At 38.3% G+C, this 16,773-nt stretch overlaps 1 pseudogene; it reads right to left on the reverse strand.

Moving 5' to 3' along the window:
• The window catches only part of LOC117929890, a 138,146-nt pseudogene extending 122,868 nt beyond the window's left edge, over positions 1-15,278 (reverse strand).
• Between the last annotated feature and the right edge of the window lie 1,495 nt (positions 15,279-16,773).

Genomic DNA, 16,773 nt, shown 5'->3' on the forward strand with positions numbered 1-16,773 from the left:
TGTCCAGTTTTCATCACATATTACACCTAATCTGATTGATCATAATAGTTTAGTATTGTTTTTGGCATAGAGCACACCTATACGATTGGCCACGTTGTTGTCCTATCTAGTTTTCATCACAAACCACACTCGGTTAAATAGGTCTTAACAGTTTAGTTTCGATTTTGGTATGGACCAGACCTATACGATCGATCATGTTGTTGTCCTATTTGGTTTTCGTAACATACCGTACTTGATCCAATCAATCATGGGTTTCGCTTTCAATGTAGATTGCATTTGTATGATAAGTCACCTCATTGTCCTATCTAGTTTTCATCACAGTCGACACTTGATTCAATTGATCACGATAGATTGGTATCTTTTTCAACATAGATCACAATTGTACGATTGGTAACGTTATTGTTCTATCTGGTATTTGTAATAGACTACATCGGTCTGATCAATCACGATAATTTAGTATCGTTTTCGAAATATAGTGCACTTGTAGGTAAGGCTGTTGCCCTTTCTAGTTTCATCATAGATTGCACCTATTCAAATAATTCTTGACATTTTAGTTTCGATTTCAACATAGACCAGACCTATATGCTCGATCACATCATTGTTCTGACTGGTTTTTGTCATAGACCATACCAATCTGATTGGTCATGGTGTTGATCTTTATTTTTCGGCGTAGACTGCATCTATACAATCAATCATGTAGTTATCCTATTTAGTTCTCATCAATGTTGGCACCTGATCTGATCGGTCATGATAGTTTAGTATGATGAAAATGTAAATTGCATCTGTACAAGCAGTCACGTTGTTATCCTATTTGGTTTTCATCAATGTTAGCACCTAATCTGATCGGACACGACAGTTCAGTATCTATTTCAGCATAGACCGCATCTATACGATCAGTCACATAGTTTTCCTATTTATTTTTCGTCACAATTAACACCCGATCTGATCGATCACGACAATTCGGTGTCGTTTTCAGTGTAGACCTCACCTATAAGATCGATCATGTTGTTGTCCTATTTTCTTTTCGTAACAGTCGCCACCTGATCCAATCATCCACGGCAGCTTAGTATTATTTTCAATGTAGACTGCACCTGTATGATCGGTCACATCATTGTCCTCTCTAGTATTCATCACAGACTGCACCCGGTTGAATCGATCACATCAATTTAGTATCATTTTCAACATAAAATACACTTATACCATCAATCACGTTGTTGTCCTATCTTGTTTTCATCACATACTGCATGTGGCCAGATAGGTCTCGAAAGTTCAATTTTGGCTTTGACGTAGATAAGACCTATATGATCGATCACATCATTATCCTGTCTAGTTTTTGTCACAGATCGGACTCGGTCTGATCAATCATGGTAGCTCAATTTCAATTTTGATGTAGATCACATTTACACAATCAGTCATGTAGTTGTCTTATCTAGTTTTCGTCATAATATGTACCTGATCTAATAATTCACGAAATTTCAGTATCGATTTTGGCGTAGACCACACCTATATGATCGATCATGTCGGTTTCTTTTCTTCTTTTTATCACAGAAGGCACCCAATCCAATCGGTCATGATATTTCTATATCGTTTTCAACATAGATCGTACATGTCTGTTCCATCATGCCATTGTCTTGTCTTATTTTTGTCACACACCGCACCTAGTTAGTCGGTTACTAAAGCCTAGTTTCATTTTTGACATAGATCGCACCCTATACAATTGGTCACGTCGTTGTTCGATCTAGTTTTCCTCATAAACCACACCTAGTTAGATAGGTCCCAATAGTTCAATTTCGATTTCGATGTAGACCATATCTATACAATCAGTCATGTAGTTTTCCTATCTGGTTTTTATCACAATCGACATCCGATCCGATCAGTGACAATAGTTTAGTATCGTTTTCGGCGTAGACTGCACATATACAATTAGTCATGTCATTGTCCTCTCTAGTTTTCATCACAAACTGCACCTGGTCAGGTCAATCATGACACTTCAGTATTGATTACGAAATAAATCGCACCTATACGATTGATCACGACATTGTCCTATTTGGTTTTCATCACAGACCACACTCGGTCGAATAGGTCTCGATAGTTCAGTTTTGGTTTCGACGTTAACCTGACCTATATGATCCTTCATGCCATTATCATGTCTGGTTTTCATCATAGACTACACCTAGCCCAATCAATCACGATACTTTAGTATCGTTTACAACATAGACTGCACTTATACGAGCAATCACATCGTTGTCCATGAGAAAATAAATGCTAATCTTAAAAGGGAAAACAACTAAAAGGGAGGGGGATGAATTTGATTTTAAAAAATCTTTTTCAAACACAATAAATTCAAGCAAAAGAAGAACAAATATAAAGAGATAAAGTTAGAGAGAGAAAACTGAGATTTTATAGTGGTTCGAAACCCCTTGCCTACATCCACCCTCCTCAAGCTCCTAACCGAGTGAGGGTTCCACTATACTTAAAAGCTTCAACCAAGATTTTAACACCTTTACACTTGGATTCTAACTCCAATGGGCTCTTACACAATCTCTTCAAGTAACTACTCACTTGAAGCTTCTAAGGGTCAAATAACAAATTTAAATCTCTCAACCTAGCTGAACAAGGGCTCAAATGCTAAAATGAATAATAAGGGTGCACTAAGGAATATGCAAGTAGAGGTTTAATTTACCTAAGAAAGAATGAGAGCTTTTGAGGTAAGAACAAGTATGTAAACAAATAAATGCAGGTGTTCTTATACTCATAAATGAAGTGGAGCCCTGAATTTATAGGTTTTTAGCCTCAGAAGCCAAAATGCCAAGAAGCAACTTTAACTGATCAAGCTGGGTGTCGACCCGTTGACTAACCATTGGGCAATAAATGCATGGCAAGTGACCACTAGGCCTCTACCAAAACTCCACCGGACCTCGACCAAGAAGGCATAACCATCAACTGGAAATGAAAGGCTATTGGAAGAGAGAGAAGATTCTTGCATCTCTCGACCAGTACATCTCTCAAACAAACCTCAACCAGAAAAGTATAACAGATCGATCGGTTACCTAGTTGGTTGAGCCAGTTGATGATTCGTTCTCAATTGGTATCTCAGCTGATTCATGTCCAACTAGTGCTCCTTGACTGAGGGAGTAATCAACAAAATTTATAACCTATATCACCATGCATTAGGATAGCTTTAGCTAATATAGCATAGTGGCTCTAGGATCGTTCACTGGGAAGGGTTTTCAACTCACAACTAATACCAATTCAAAGTTAAATTGGTGCTTTTTCATTTCAAGGTTAGCTTAAGAAATAAAGCACAAACTTTGTTTAAATGAGGTTTTGTTTAAAGCTAACTAAAAAGAAAGTAATGGAAATTACTTATGAAGAAAAACATTCCTTGGAGGTTTGGGTTCACAGGGGAGGTTCCTTATGCAAAAACAGAGCTCCAGTCATTTGATTCATTTCCTCGCATTAGAGAATTAATATATAGTCAATTCTCTAACCAGTGTTGTACAGAGGTATCCTTTAAATGGATTTCAACTCTAATTCCCTCTCACTCATGCAACTTGCAATGGCTCGTGCCTCTCACCTAGCATTTGCCATAAAAGGTGATCTTTAACTTTGGACTTCCCTTCTTAAGCTCATAAGAGATAACTAATGGATGACTCCTTGGAGTCCAAAAGCTTACCAAGTGTTGGCAATTCTAGAAAATCCTACCTTCAAGTCACTTCCCAAAAGCTCACAAGAGGTAAACTAGTGCATCTCCATGGACGTAGATCATTTGCCTTACCAGGTGTTGGCTCAAGTGAATTGAAGGTGTTTTAAGTTAACTAAAAACATAGAAATCATTAAAGGATCACACTTTCTCTTCATTAATGGCTGAAACCACAAAACTACTAACTCTTGCACTTGGAACCTTTCCCGGCAACCTTAGCTCCAAGGAACTAAAAGTCTAGCCACTCATTCTCTGAGGAAACTTCCTCAGAGCTTGTTTGGCTAGAAAGAAAACTAACAAGAAAACAAATATATGAAGGAAAAACAAAGCAAGTGCTCTATAAAATATATTTCTTCCTTCCTCCGATTACACACTATTCTTAAAGAAAATTACAAACTATATATATGAGGTTATTCACCCTTTGTTCTTACTTAAAGACTAAGGAATCCTATGATAGGTGGGTTACAAGGAGACTTTGGGGATTTAGACAACAAATATCTAAAGCAAAATATCTCAAGATGTCGGTCGAAAATATCAGGAAGCTTTAGGAGAACACCGCGGCACTATATACTGAGAGAAAAACTCTCCAGGTAAGCGCTATCAGAGGATCCGGATATGTCTGACCGGAGAAGTTGAAACGTCCTCCTCTCCCATCCGGCTATGAGATGTTCGGATGTGAAATATCCGATCAGAGGATCTAGACATGTCTGATCGGGGAAGTTGAAACGTCCTCCTCTCCCATCCGGATGTGAGATATCCGGAGAAGGTGGAATGTCGGCCAGACAGAATTCCTCCCCGGGTGGAATGAGCTATGTCGTAAGGGGGACCGTCTGTGTGTGCAAGGTGTAGGGACCCCTCTCTCGGATGACACGGAGTGCGCAAGGCTATCTAGATCAATTCCATTCGGATTCCCCAAGAGGACATGTGGGGCGCTTCCCTATCCGAACTCCCTCAGGGAGAAGCACACGGCACTCATGAACATCACACCCCGGATGATAGCATATCCTATCCGAATATGTTGTCTAGATTATTGACTAAAGTGAGCAAGCCTTGCTATGTCATTCGGACAGCCTGCCACAGACCATGTTCCGCCGCCATCCGATGGTGTGTCCGGATGCCCTGTCTGGACATCTTTTGCTCCTTGCATTTCGGATTTGCTTATGGCAAAGGACTTCATAGCTTCGATTTTTCATGTTTCTGAGCTTTCCATTGCTTTGCCATGGATTCCAAAGAACTCTCCTCAATCTCGGATTGCTTTGGTGATAAAAAAGCTATCAAAACACCAAAACTTAACACAATTTGATTAGAATTGATTGCAAGGGTCCTTAATATGTTAATTGGGTTAAAAGGTGATAACTACTACTCAAAAATGTTTAAAAGAGTTAATTACAAGCTATGAAATAGCACTTTTTGAGTAGTAATCACTCCCCCCAACCGACATATTGCTAGTCCCTTAGCAATGAAGGAGAGAAAAATAAAAATAAACAGTACTATAATTTACAACATCATGCTAATCAAAAACAATTTTCAAGTGGCATGATGATCTAACTCTCACATGGAACATTAAAGAAATAAAACTCAAACTTCAACAAGAGTTATCAAATAACTTGTCTAATCATAATTCATAAAGAGAAAGCATTATGCAAATTTAAGCTTTAAAGAGTTTCCACTCCCAAAGGGTCAAACCTTACTCTTCCACAAAAATCTAAGTGTTATTTATTAGTTTCCGAATATAGTATGTTGAACTAATCTCTCCCCCAAACCTAGTTCTTTTTCAAAGTTTCGCAAACTGATCAACCTCCAATAGGCTAAGAACGCACCTCTTGTTTCACAATTTTTTTCATTGTAGGAATTTGATTCATGCCCAATTGGTGTCTCAACTGATTCGTGTCCAGCTGGTGCTCCTTGATTGAGGGAGTAATCAACAAAATTTATAACCTATTACACCATAAACTAGGGTAGCAAAGACAAAGCTACTATAGCATAGTGGCTCTAGGATCGTTCACTGGGATGGGTTTTCACTTTGCAAATGATATTAATTCAAAGCTGAATTGGTGCCTTTTCATTTCAAGGTTAGCTTTAAAAGAAAACATAAAGATGTTTGAATGAAAAAGGATCGGTTTTAAGCTAACCAAAAATAGTAACTGATTTTACTTACAAAGAAAAGTGTTTCTTGGAGTTTCAGATCACTAGGCTCGGTTTCCTTGTACAAAAAGGAGAGTTCCGGTCATTTGTTTCTTTTCCTCGCATTAGATAATTAACATATAGTTAATTCTCTAACCGCTGTTGTACAAATGCTTCCCATTAATGGGTTCAAACACTAAATCCCTCTCACTGATGCAACTTGCAATGGCTCATACCTCTCACCTAGCACTTGCCATTCAAGGTGATCTTTAACCTTGGATTACCCATCAAAAGCTCGCAAGAGATAATTAATGGATGTCTCCTTGGAGTCCAAAAGCTTACCAAGTGTTGGCAATTCTAGAAAATCCTACCTTCAAGTCACCTCCCAGAGGCTCGCAAGAGGTAAACTAGTGAATCTCCATGGACGGAGATCACTTGCCTTACCAAGTGTTGGCCCAGGTGATTTAAAGACGTTTTAAGTTAACTAAAAAGATAAAAACCATTAACGGGTTACTCTTTCTCTTCATTAAAAACTAAAACAACAAAACTTCCAATTTATGCATGAGGGAACTTACCCGGCTTTCTTCACTCCAAGAGACGAAGAGCTTAGCCTCTCATCCTTTGAGGAAAAATCCTTAGAGTTTGATTGGCTAGAAAGAAAAAGAACGAGAAAACAAAAATATATATGAAAAGTAGAGCAAGTGCTCTGTATTTTACTTCCTTGCAAATTTTTACAAAGGATCCCTTGGAACAAGCTCCTCCGAGAGTCCCCTTTTTTAGTGTTTACAGGAGAGTTTATATAGGAAGGTAATTTACCCTTCCTTGGATACTTCCTAGCTAAGGAATTACATGAGTGGTTGAATACAAGGAGAAAATGGAAATTTATACAAAAATATTTGAAGAAAAGATCTAAAAGAGTCGGTGCACAACTATCGGGAAACTTTAGGAGAAATTCCACAACACTGTGCAAAATGGTTGCGAAATCATTTTGCAACAAAAGGGTGATTTCGCAGCCGTGCAAAATTCTTCCTTCAGCTTGGAGTGATTGGCTTCCAATGGCTGTAACTTCCTCATTTCAGCTCGAAATTGTACATGGTTTGAAGCGTTGGATTCGTGACTTCCTGAGCTTTGAAATGGTATATAGTATGTAGAAAATGGACTTCGGGAAGTACTCCAAAAGTGTGAAAGAAGACTGCAGCTGCTGTCCTCTATTTTCCTCTTTGCTTTTCTCCTCTTTGCTTGGCTTGTCTTAATGATCCAAAAAGCTGTCAAAACACTAAAACTAGCCACAAATATGATTAGAAGTCATTGCTAGGTCCTTAACATGCCAATTGGAATAAAAATGGAGAACTACTACACAAAAGTGCTTAAAACATAATGAATTAAAGGCACAAAATAGCACTTTTTGGGTAGTAATCACTCCCCCCAACTGACACATTGCTAGTCCCTGAGCAATGAAGGAAAGAAAAATAAAGAAAAATAGATAATATAATATTTTATAAAATCATGCTGATCACTCCAAAAAATAATCAAGTGGCATGACTGATCAAACTCTCACATGGAACATGAAAGAAATAAAACTCAAACTTCAATAGGAGCTATCAAATAATTTGCCTAGTCACAATTCATAAAGAGTAGGCATTATGCAAATTTAAGCTTCAAAATAATTTCCACTCCCAAAGGTCCAACCCTTACTCTTCCACAAAAATCTATGTGTTATTTATTAGTTTCCGGATATAGTATGTTAAACTAATCTCTCCCCTCAACCTAGTTCTTTTCAAAGCTTATCAAACTAATCAACCTCCAATAGGCTAAGAACGCACCTCTTTTCTTTCACAATTTTTTCTTGTAGGAGTGCAAAGCTTAAAGGCATTCTTTTCTAAATTGTCCATGTAACGGGGGTCCATTGATGACTCCTAACCAATTAAGGTTTAGGGCATCAAGCTTTAAGGATTTTTCAACCACTAACTCCTTGGATTTTACCCCGGACTTTTGAGAATGAATTTTAATACCCAAGCACCTACAGTATGTTAAACTCCACCTATTCACCCTTGTAACGAGCATTGAGGTCGGTGACTCCCAACCAATGAAGGCTTAGGGCACCAGGTTTTAAAGATTTTCACCATATACCCCTCAGACCTTGCTCGGGTTTCAAGGCAAGCAAACATTTTTTTTTTCTTTCTTTTTTTTTTTTCAAAGACTCATTGGCCTTTTACAAGGTGTCTCAACACTATTAAAATGAGGTCAAAGGTACCAAGTCTAAATTTTCCTAAGTCAAGAGGGAAATAGTTTTTCATCTTATAATTGGAACCTAGTGTGCACAGTGTGTGAATAGCTTAAAGTGGAAGAACTGAGCTTGAAATCAATAGGAGTTCAATAATTCATCAACTTTAATAAACATAATACAAACTCTAAGTCAAGTAAAAAGAACAAAAAATTCAATTTCTCCCATTTCATTTTGAAAATTTTTCCTTAATAGCCATGGAGAGTAGAATAAAAACTTTAAAAAATTTTAAATTAAGCAAAAAGCAACTAAATTACCAAAATAACTTAGCATTAATAACAATACTTACTTCCTTAACTCTCCCCCCAACCAAGCTGAACATTGTCCTCAATGTGACAAAAGCGATTGAAAAATAGGGAGAAAGTGGTACCTCCTGAGTGACATGGAGTCTGAGTCGTATAGGAGAAACCACATGTTTCAAAAAAACAAAAGAGTTAGTGAGTAGAGGAAATAGAAAAATGCCAAGTTTAAACAAAAAAATGATGTCTATATATGATGCATCATCAGTAATACATCCAATATAAAACATCAAAACATGGAATTATCTATACTAATATAATAAGTAAATACAAAAAAAATAAAGAGATGATCAAGTAATGGCAGTGTCTTGTGGAGCTGATGCATCTATGGTGGCCTCTTGAGTGGGTTGGATCAGAACTTCAACCTCTGTTTTGGTAGTCTCCTTAGATGGCATAGTCTCCTCAATTAGAGCTCTCAGTTGGTAGCTATGGGATTTGATGGTTTAAGGAGGTCAAAAATGGAGTGAAAGGCTTCATGTGTGTGATCTTAGGGTGCGCGGGGCTCTCCTCTTCATATGCATGGCCGTGGGGCTCTGTTGGCATTTTAGCAACTTCCCTTGGCTTTGCAAGGTGTTTTTGCAAACCTCCTTCCATTTTGCAAGTCAATTTCGCAATTTGAAGGCCATTTCGACGCTTGGAGGTGATTTCGCAGCTATTGGTATTTTCACCGACCATTTCGTAGCTTCAAAATGAGGGGAACTGTGCTGCAAAATGGCACTCGTGTGCCAAAAAGTGGTTTCGCAGCTGCGAAACACCCCTCTAAATGGCGTCTCGACTGCGAAATTCCCGCTCAGCTTTGCGTGCTTGTCTTCAAACGGCTATAACTTCTTCATTTTACCTCCAAATCGCATACCGTTTGAAGTGCTGGACTCCTGAATTCCCAAGCTTTGAAAAAATATATGGTATGCATAATTTGAGCTCCAGGAAGTGCTTCAAAAATGTGTCCAACAGTAGTGAAATGGAGGTGCGACATTTCCGCTCATGGTTTGCACAGTCATCTTCAAACAACCATAACTTTTCTGTTTCAAATCCAAATCGAGCACCGTTTGAAGATATGGACTCCTGACTTCCCAAGTTTTCAAACGATATATGGTATGCATGAAATGAACTTCATAAAGTGATCAAAATGTGTCCAATAGTTTCTGAAATGGGGGTACGGTTGTGACATGTCTGTTCATGGTGTGCGTACTGAAGGATTTTAAGGTGTGGAGGTTTCGCAGCCATTTTGGAGCTGCGAAATGAGTGTACGGGCCCTCCAAATGGCACTCGTGTGCTAAAAAGTGGTTTCGCAACCGCGAAATACCCTGCGAAATGGAGCTTTGGCTACGAAATTGGGAGTTTTTACGCTTTGTGATTTCGCAGCCGTTTCGTAGCTGCGAAATGAGGGTCACTGTGCTGCGAAATGGCACTCGTGTGCCAAAAGTTGGCTTCGCAGCTTCGAAATACCCTGCGAAATGGAGCTTTGGCTGCGAAATTGGGAATTTTCATGATTTGGAGCTTCGCAGCCGTTTCACAGCTGCGAAATGGGGGTTCCTGTGCTGCGAAGTGGCACTCGTGTGCCAAAATTGGTTTCGCAGCTACGAAAATTTTCGCATAGAGGGGCTTGAGGCTGCGAAATGGTTTCGCAGCAAAGTGTAGATTTTGAAGAGGCTGCGAAATCTCACAGACCCTTGTTTTTACCCTGTTTTTGCCCTGTTTTTGCACTTTTCTCGCTCCAAAAGACTTCCTTTCAATTTCTTTGCAATTCCTCCTGATTTTGATCATCAAAAAACCTATATTACATAAAAAAAAAAAGTAGAATTAAAGCATTAAAATCAAAATTAAAGCATTGAAATCAAAATTAAAATATTAAAATCAAAATTAAAACAAGTAATAAATAAAACAAAAAGATATGGACTAGCTAGTCTTTGGAAAGACTAAGTCCATCAAAAAAATTTGATCCTGATTTAGCTTGCCCGGATCCCATATGAAGTTAGCATCTCTCACTTGAGACTTGCTTTGTATGATTTTCCCATACAAAGCTTGGAGAAAAGATGGAGGCATGTGTTTCATCATTTCTTCCTTGATGACTTTCCTTTGTGGTTCTTCATTTATATAGTCATCTTTCTCTATGCTTTTCCCCTTTTTCTTTCCTTTGATTTCCTCCCTATTTTCTTTCTCTGTTTCACTCTCTACCTCATGCTCTAGCTTGCATGTGGGCAGATCAACCTCTTTACTACTCCTCAAAGTGATAACCGTTTTAACTTCCTTCACCATTGAAGATTCTCCCTTTTGAGCTTCCACTTGATGGATACCCATGGAATTTTGATAAGGTTGAGAAGGAGAGTTTTCTTTCCCTTGCACTGTGTTGAGGTTGGCAAACCTTGAGATTGAATCTTGGAGATTATCTATCTTCTGAGATAGATCATTTTGCACTTCATCCATCTTTTTGTTCAATGAACTCTCTACACTGTCAATTCTTTGACTGAGCTGAGCATTGATGGATTTTTTATCTTCAACAAAGTCTTCCATGACCTTGTTAAGATTCATCATAGCTTGTTCAAGGTTTGAGGCTTGCTATGGTGCTTGAGCAGGTTGCTGATACTGAGGTGGCTGTGGTTTCCAAGAGAAATTTGGATGGTCCCTCCAATTGGAATTGTAGGTGTTGCAATCACCAAACATTTCCCTCTCGGCTGGAATGGTAGGACACTCATCCACCAAGTGCTCATATGATCGACAAATGGCACAAGGCATAGCTTGCAATGGTGTCTGAGAGATGGCTTGCACTGGTTGCATATTCGTTATTTCTAGCTTTTCCAATCTCCTTTCCATAGCTGCAAACTTTGTCCTCATGTCTATGCCGTCATTTAAAATATACATCTCACCCTTAGCATTAGGTTGAGACGTCATTCTTCCCAAATCTCGAGCATTTGGTTCATCCCATCTTCTTGAAATTTCACCCACATAACTCATGAAGTTCATGGCTTCCTTTGCTATCTCGTATTCAATATGGCATGCACAACTAGCAATTTGTGAATTAAAAACAAATAACACAAAAGAAAACAAAAGAAAAACAATTCAAAGAAAAAAAATTAAGGTAAACTAAAAACTAAATAAAAGGTATACTAAAATATGGACAAAGAAAAATAAAGAAATAAAAAGAGTTAGTAAAAAGGAAAAGAAAAATCACCAAACTTGTGATGAAGATCACAAGTACTCTAGAAAGGTGATATCACTGTAAAGTGAAACCATCCCCGGCAACGACGCCATTTGATTCGATGCCCAATTGGTGTCTCAGCTGATTCGTGTCCAGCTGGTGCTCCTTGATTGAGGGAGTAATCAACAAAATTTATAACCTATTACACCATAAACTAGGGTAGCAAAGACAAAGACTATAGCATAATGGCTCTAGGATCGTTCACTGGGATGGGTTTTCACTTTACAAATGATATTAATTCAAAGCTGAATTGGTGCCTTTTCATTTCAAGGTTAGCTTTAAAAGAAAACATAAAGATGTTTGAATGAAAAAGGATCGGTTTTAAGCTAACCAAAAATAGTAACTGATTTTACTTACAAAGAAAAGTGTTTCTTGGAGTTTCAGATCACTAGGCTCAGATTCCTTGTACAAAAAGGAGAGTTCCGGTCATTTGTTTCTTTTCCTCGCATTAGAGAATTAACATATAGTTAATTCTCTAACCGGTGTTGTACAGATGCTTCCCATTAATGGGTTCAAACACTAAATCCCTCTCACTGATGCAACTTGCAATGGCTCATACCTCTCACCTAGCACTTGCCATTCAAGGTGATCTTTAACCTTGGATTACCCGTCAAAAGCTCACAAGAGATAACTAATGGATGTCTCCTTGGAGTCCAAAAGTTTACCAAGTGTTGGCAATTCTAGAAAATCCTACCTTCAAGTCACCTCCCAGAGGCTCGCAAGAGGTAAACTAGTGAATCTCCATGGACGGAGATCACTTGCCTTACCAAGTGTTGGCCCAGGTGATTTAAAGACGTTTTAAGTTAACTAAAAAGATAAAAACCATTAACGAGTTACTCTTTCTCTTCATTAAAAACTAAAACAACAAAACTTCCAATTTATGTATGAGGGAACTTACCCGGCTTTCTTCACTCCAAGAGACAAAGAGCCTAGCCTCTCATCCTCTGAGGAAAAATCCTCAGAGTTTGATTGGCTAGAAAGAAAAAGAACGAGAAAACAAAAATATATATGAAAAGCAGAGTAAGTGCTCTGTATTTTACTTCCTTGCAAATTTTTACAAAGGATCCCCTGGAACAAGCTCCTCCGAGAGTCCCCTTTTTTAGTGTTTACAAGAGAGTTTATATAAGAAGGTAATTTACCCTTCCTTGGATACTTCCTAGCTAAGGAATTACATGAGTGGCTGAATACAAGGAGAAAATGAAAATTTATACAAAAATATCTGAAGAAAAGATCTAAAGAGTCGGTGCACAACTATCGGGAAACTTCAGGAGAAATTCCACAGCACTGTGCAAAATGGCTGCAAAATCATTTTGCAACAAAAGGGTGATTTCGCAGCCGTGCAAAATTCTTCCTTCAACTTGGAGTGATTGGCTTCCAATGGCTGTAACTTCCTCATTTCAGCTCGAAATTGTACACGGTTTGAAGCGTTGGATTTTTGACTTCCTGAGCTTTGAAATGGTATATAGTATGTAGAAAATGGACTTTGGGAAGTGCTCCAAAAGTGTGAAAGAAGACTGCAGCTGCTGTCCTCTATTTTCCTCTTTGCTTTTCTCCTCTTTGCTTGGCTTGTCTTAATGATCCAAAAAGCTGTCAAAACACTAAAACTAGCTACAAATATGATTAGAAGTCATTGCTAGGTCCTTAACATGCCAATTGGAATAAAAATGGAGAACTACTACACAAAAGTGCTTAAAACATAATGAATTAAAGGCACAAAATAACACTTTTTGGGTAGTAATCAGTAGGAGTACAAGGCTTAAAGGTATTTTTTTCTAAATTGTCCATGTAATGGGGGTCCATCGATGACTCCCAACCAATTAAGGTTTAGGGCATCAAGTTTTAAGGATCTTTCAACCACTAACTCCTCGGATTTTACCCCGGACTTTTGAGAATAAATTTTAATACCCAAGCACCTATAGTATGTTAAACTCCACCTATTCACCCTTGTAAGGAGCATTGAGGTCGGTGACTCCCAACCAATTAAGGCTTAGGGCACCAGGTTTTAAAGATTTTCACCATATACCCCTTGGACCTTGCTCAGGTTTTAAGGCAAGCAAACATATAATATTTTTTTTCAAAGACTCATTGGCCTTTTATAAGGTGTCCCAACACTATTAAATGAGGTCAAAGGTACCAAGTCTAAAATTTTCCTAAGTCAAGAGGGAAATAGTTTTTCATCTTATAATTGGAACCTATTGTGCACAGTGTATTAATAGCTTAAAGTGGAAGAACTAAGGTTGAATTCAATAGAAGTTTCAACAATTCATCAACTTTAGTAAGCATAATACAAACTCTAAGTCAAGTGAAAAACAAAAATTCAATTTCTCTCATTTCATTTTGAAAATTTTTCCTTAATAACCATGGAGAGTAGAATAAAAACTTAAAATTAAGCAAAAAGCAAAATTAAGCAAAAAGCAACTAAATTACCAAAATAACTTAGCATTTATAACAAAAACATCCTTCCTCAACTCTCCCCCCAACCAAGCTGAACATTGTCCTCAATGTGATAAAAGCGATTGAAAAATAGGGAGGAAGTGGTACCTCCTGAGCGACATGGAGTCATGTTATGGAAATGATGGCTCAGTTGCTTCTCCTGTAGGAGGCTCCTGATGAGGCATAGGCTGATCAACAAATGGAGGGGCCTGTGATGGCTCTGAGGAGCTGGGAGCAGCTTCTTTCGATTTTCTTGCAATTCCTCCTGATTTTAGTAATTCAAAAAGTTAGTTACAATTAACATAATTTAAGACCAAAATTATAATCAAATAATTTACAAAACTTAAAAATTAACATATTTAACAAAATTATGGACTTTGGTGAAACCAAGTCCATCTAACCCTTCTCTGATAAGGATTTTTGTGGCTCGAGGAGGTTAATTTCCTCCTTTTCTAGCTTGAACGGCTCAATGAATGGCTTGAGGCGATGACCATTGACTCTAAAGGTGTCTATGCCATTGGAATTTAGTAATTCCACCACTCCATTGAGATGTACTTGGTGAATAATGAAAGGACCTATCCACCTTAACTTGAGCTTCCCTGGAAAGATATGGAGCCTTGAGTCATAGAGTAGGACTCTTTGTCCTTTCCGCAATTCTTTGTTGGAGATTAGTTGATCATGCCACTTCTTCATCCTCTATTTTGCAACTTTGGAATTGTTGTAAGCATCATTTCTTAATTCCTCCATCTCATTAAGGTCTAAGCACTTCTTTGCCCCAGCTCTGATCAAGTCCATGTTCAACCTCTTGATTACCCACCAAGCCTTATATTTAACTTCCACAGGGAGGTGGCACGCTTTGCCATAGACGAGACGGTAGGGGGACATGCCAAGAATAGTCTTATAAGTTGTTCTATATGCCCATAATGAATCATGTAGCTTAATAAACCAATCTTTTCTACTTGTAATCACCACTTTCATCAGTATGTTTTTTATTTCCCTGTTTGCTAGCTCCACTTGCCCGGAAGTTTGAGGATGATAAGGTGTAGCTACCTTATGCTTCACTCCATACTTGGCTAATAGGGTTTCAAAAGGTTTGTTGCAAAAATGAGTACCTCCATCACTGATTATGGCCTTGGGCACCCTAAATCTTGAGAAGATGTTTTCCTTAAGAAATTTGAGAACCACCCTATGATCATCATGTTTACAGGGGATTACCTCCACCCATTTGGAAACATAGTCCACCCCCACCAATATATAAGAGTTACCAAAAGACATTGGGAAAGGTCCCATGAAATCAATACCCCAAACATAAAAAAGATCAACTATAAGGATGGGGTTCATGGGCATTTGGTTTCTTTTTGTAAGCTTCCTGAGTCTTTGGCATCTATCACAACTCCTACACATGATGTGGGAATCTTTGAAAAGTGATGGCCAAGTAAACCCTGATTGCAAAACCTTCATGGCTGTTTTCTGAGAGGCAAAGTGGCCTCCATATGCATTCTCATGGCAATGGCTGAGGATCCCTTGTTGCTCTTCTTCAAGGACATACTTCCTTATGATCTGATCTGCACAATACTTGAAAAAGAAGGGCTCTTCCCAATAATAAGCATGAATCTTTACAAAGAAGTGCTTCCTGTCTTGCGCTTTCCACTCACTTGGAACTTCACCAGTAACCTAATAGTTAGCAATATGAGCATACCAAGGAGCTTTCTCTAGCAACATAAGTGATTCCTCAGGAAAGTCATCATTAATAGGTAATACATGGGAATTATGTGCTATAGCCAACCTTGAAACGTGGTCAGCTACCACATTCTCCACCCCTTTCTTGTCTCTAATTTGGAGATCAAATTCTTGTAAGAAAAGAATCCATCTAATCAACCTTGCTTTTGCATCTTACTTCGTCAATAAATACTTCAAGGTTGAATGGTCAGTGAAAACAATGATGAAAGACCCCAACAAATAAGCACGAAACTTGTCTAAAGCAAACACCATAACTAACAATTCTTTCTCTATAGTTGTGTAGTTTCTTTGAGCCTTGTTCAATGTTTTGCTTGCATAGTAGATCACATAGGGCTTCCCATCTTCTCTTTGGCCAAGTACAGCTCCTATAGCAAAGTCACTGGCATCACACATTACTTCAAAGGGTAATTGCCAGTTAGGAGCCCTTACTATTGGAATGGTTGTAAAAAATTGCCTCAGTTGATCAGAACTCTTTTGACATCTTTCATCCCAGAAAAACTTAGCATCCTTTGCTAAAAGTTCACAAAGAGGCCTTGAAAGCTTAGAGAAGTCTTGTATAAATCTCCTGTTGAACCCTGCATGGCCAAGAAATTGCCTTACTCCTTTTACAATGGTTGGGATGAAAATTTGGCAATAAGTTCCACCTTTGCTTTATCAACTTCAATGCGTTTCTCGGAGATGATATGGCCAAGGACAATTCCATGACATACCATAAAATGGCATTTCTCCTAGTTGAGCACCAAGTCTTTTTCAATGCATCTTTTAAGAACCGCTTCCAAATTTACTAAGCATTCTTTAAATGTACCTCCATATATGGTAATATCATCCATGAATACCTCCATAATTCGCTCCACCATATCACTAAAGATACTAAGCATACATCTTTGGAATGTTGCAGGTGCATTGCATAAACCAAAAGGCGTTCTTCTGTAGGCGTATGTTCCAAACGGACATGTGAAAGTGGTCTTCTCCTGATCTTCAACATCAATTTCAA

Source organism: Vitis riparia, chromosome 2, assembly GCF_004353265.1.
Source record: "Vitis riparia cultivar Riparia Gloire de Montpellier isolate 1030 chromosome 2, EGFV_Vit.rip_1.0, whole genome shotgun sequence".
NCBI classification, from domain to species: Eukaryota; Viridiplantae; Streptophyta; class Magnoliopsida; order Vitales; family Vitaceae; genus Vitis; species Vitis riparia.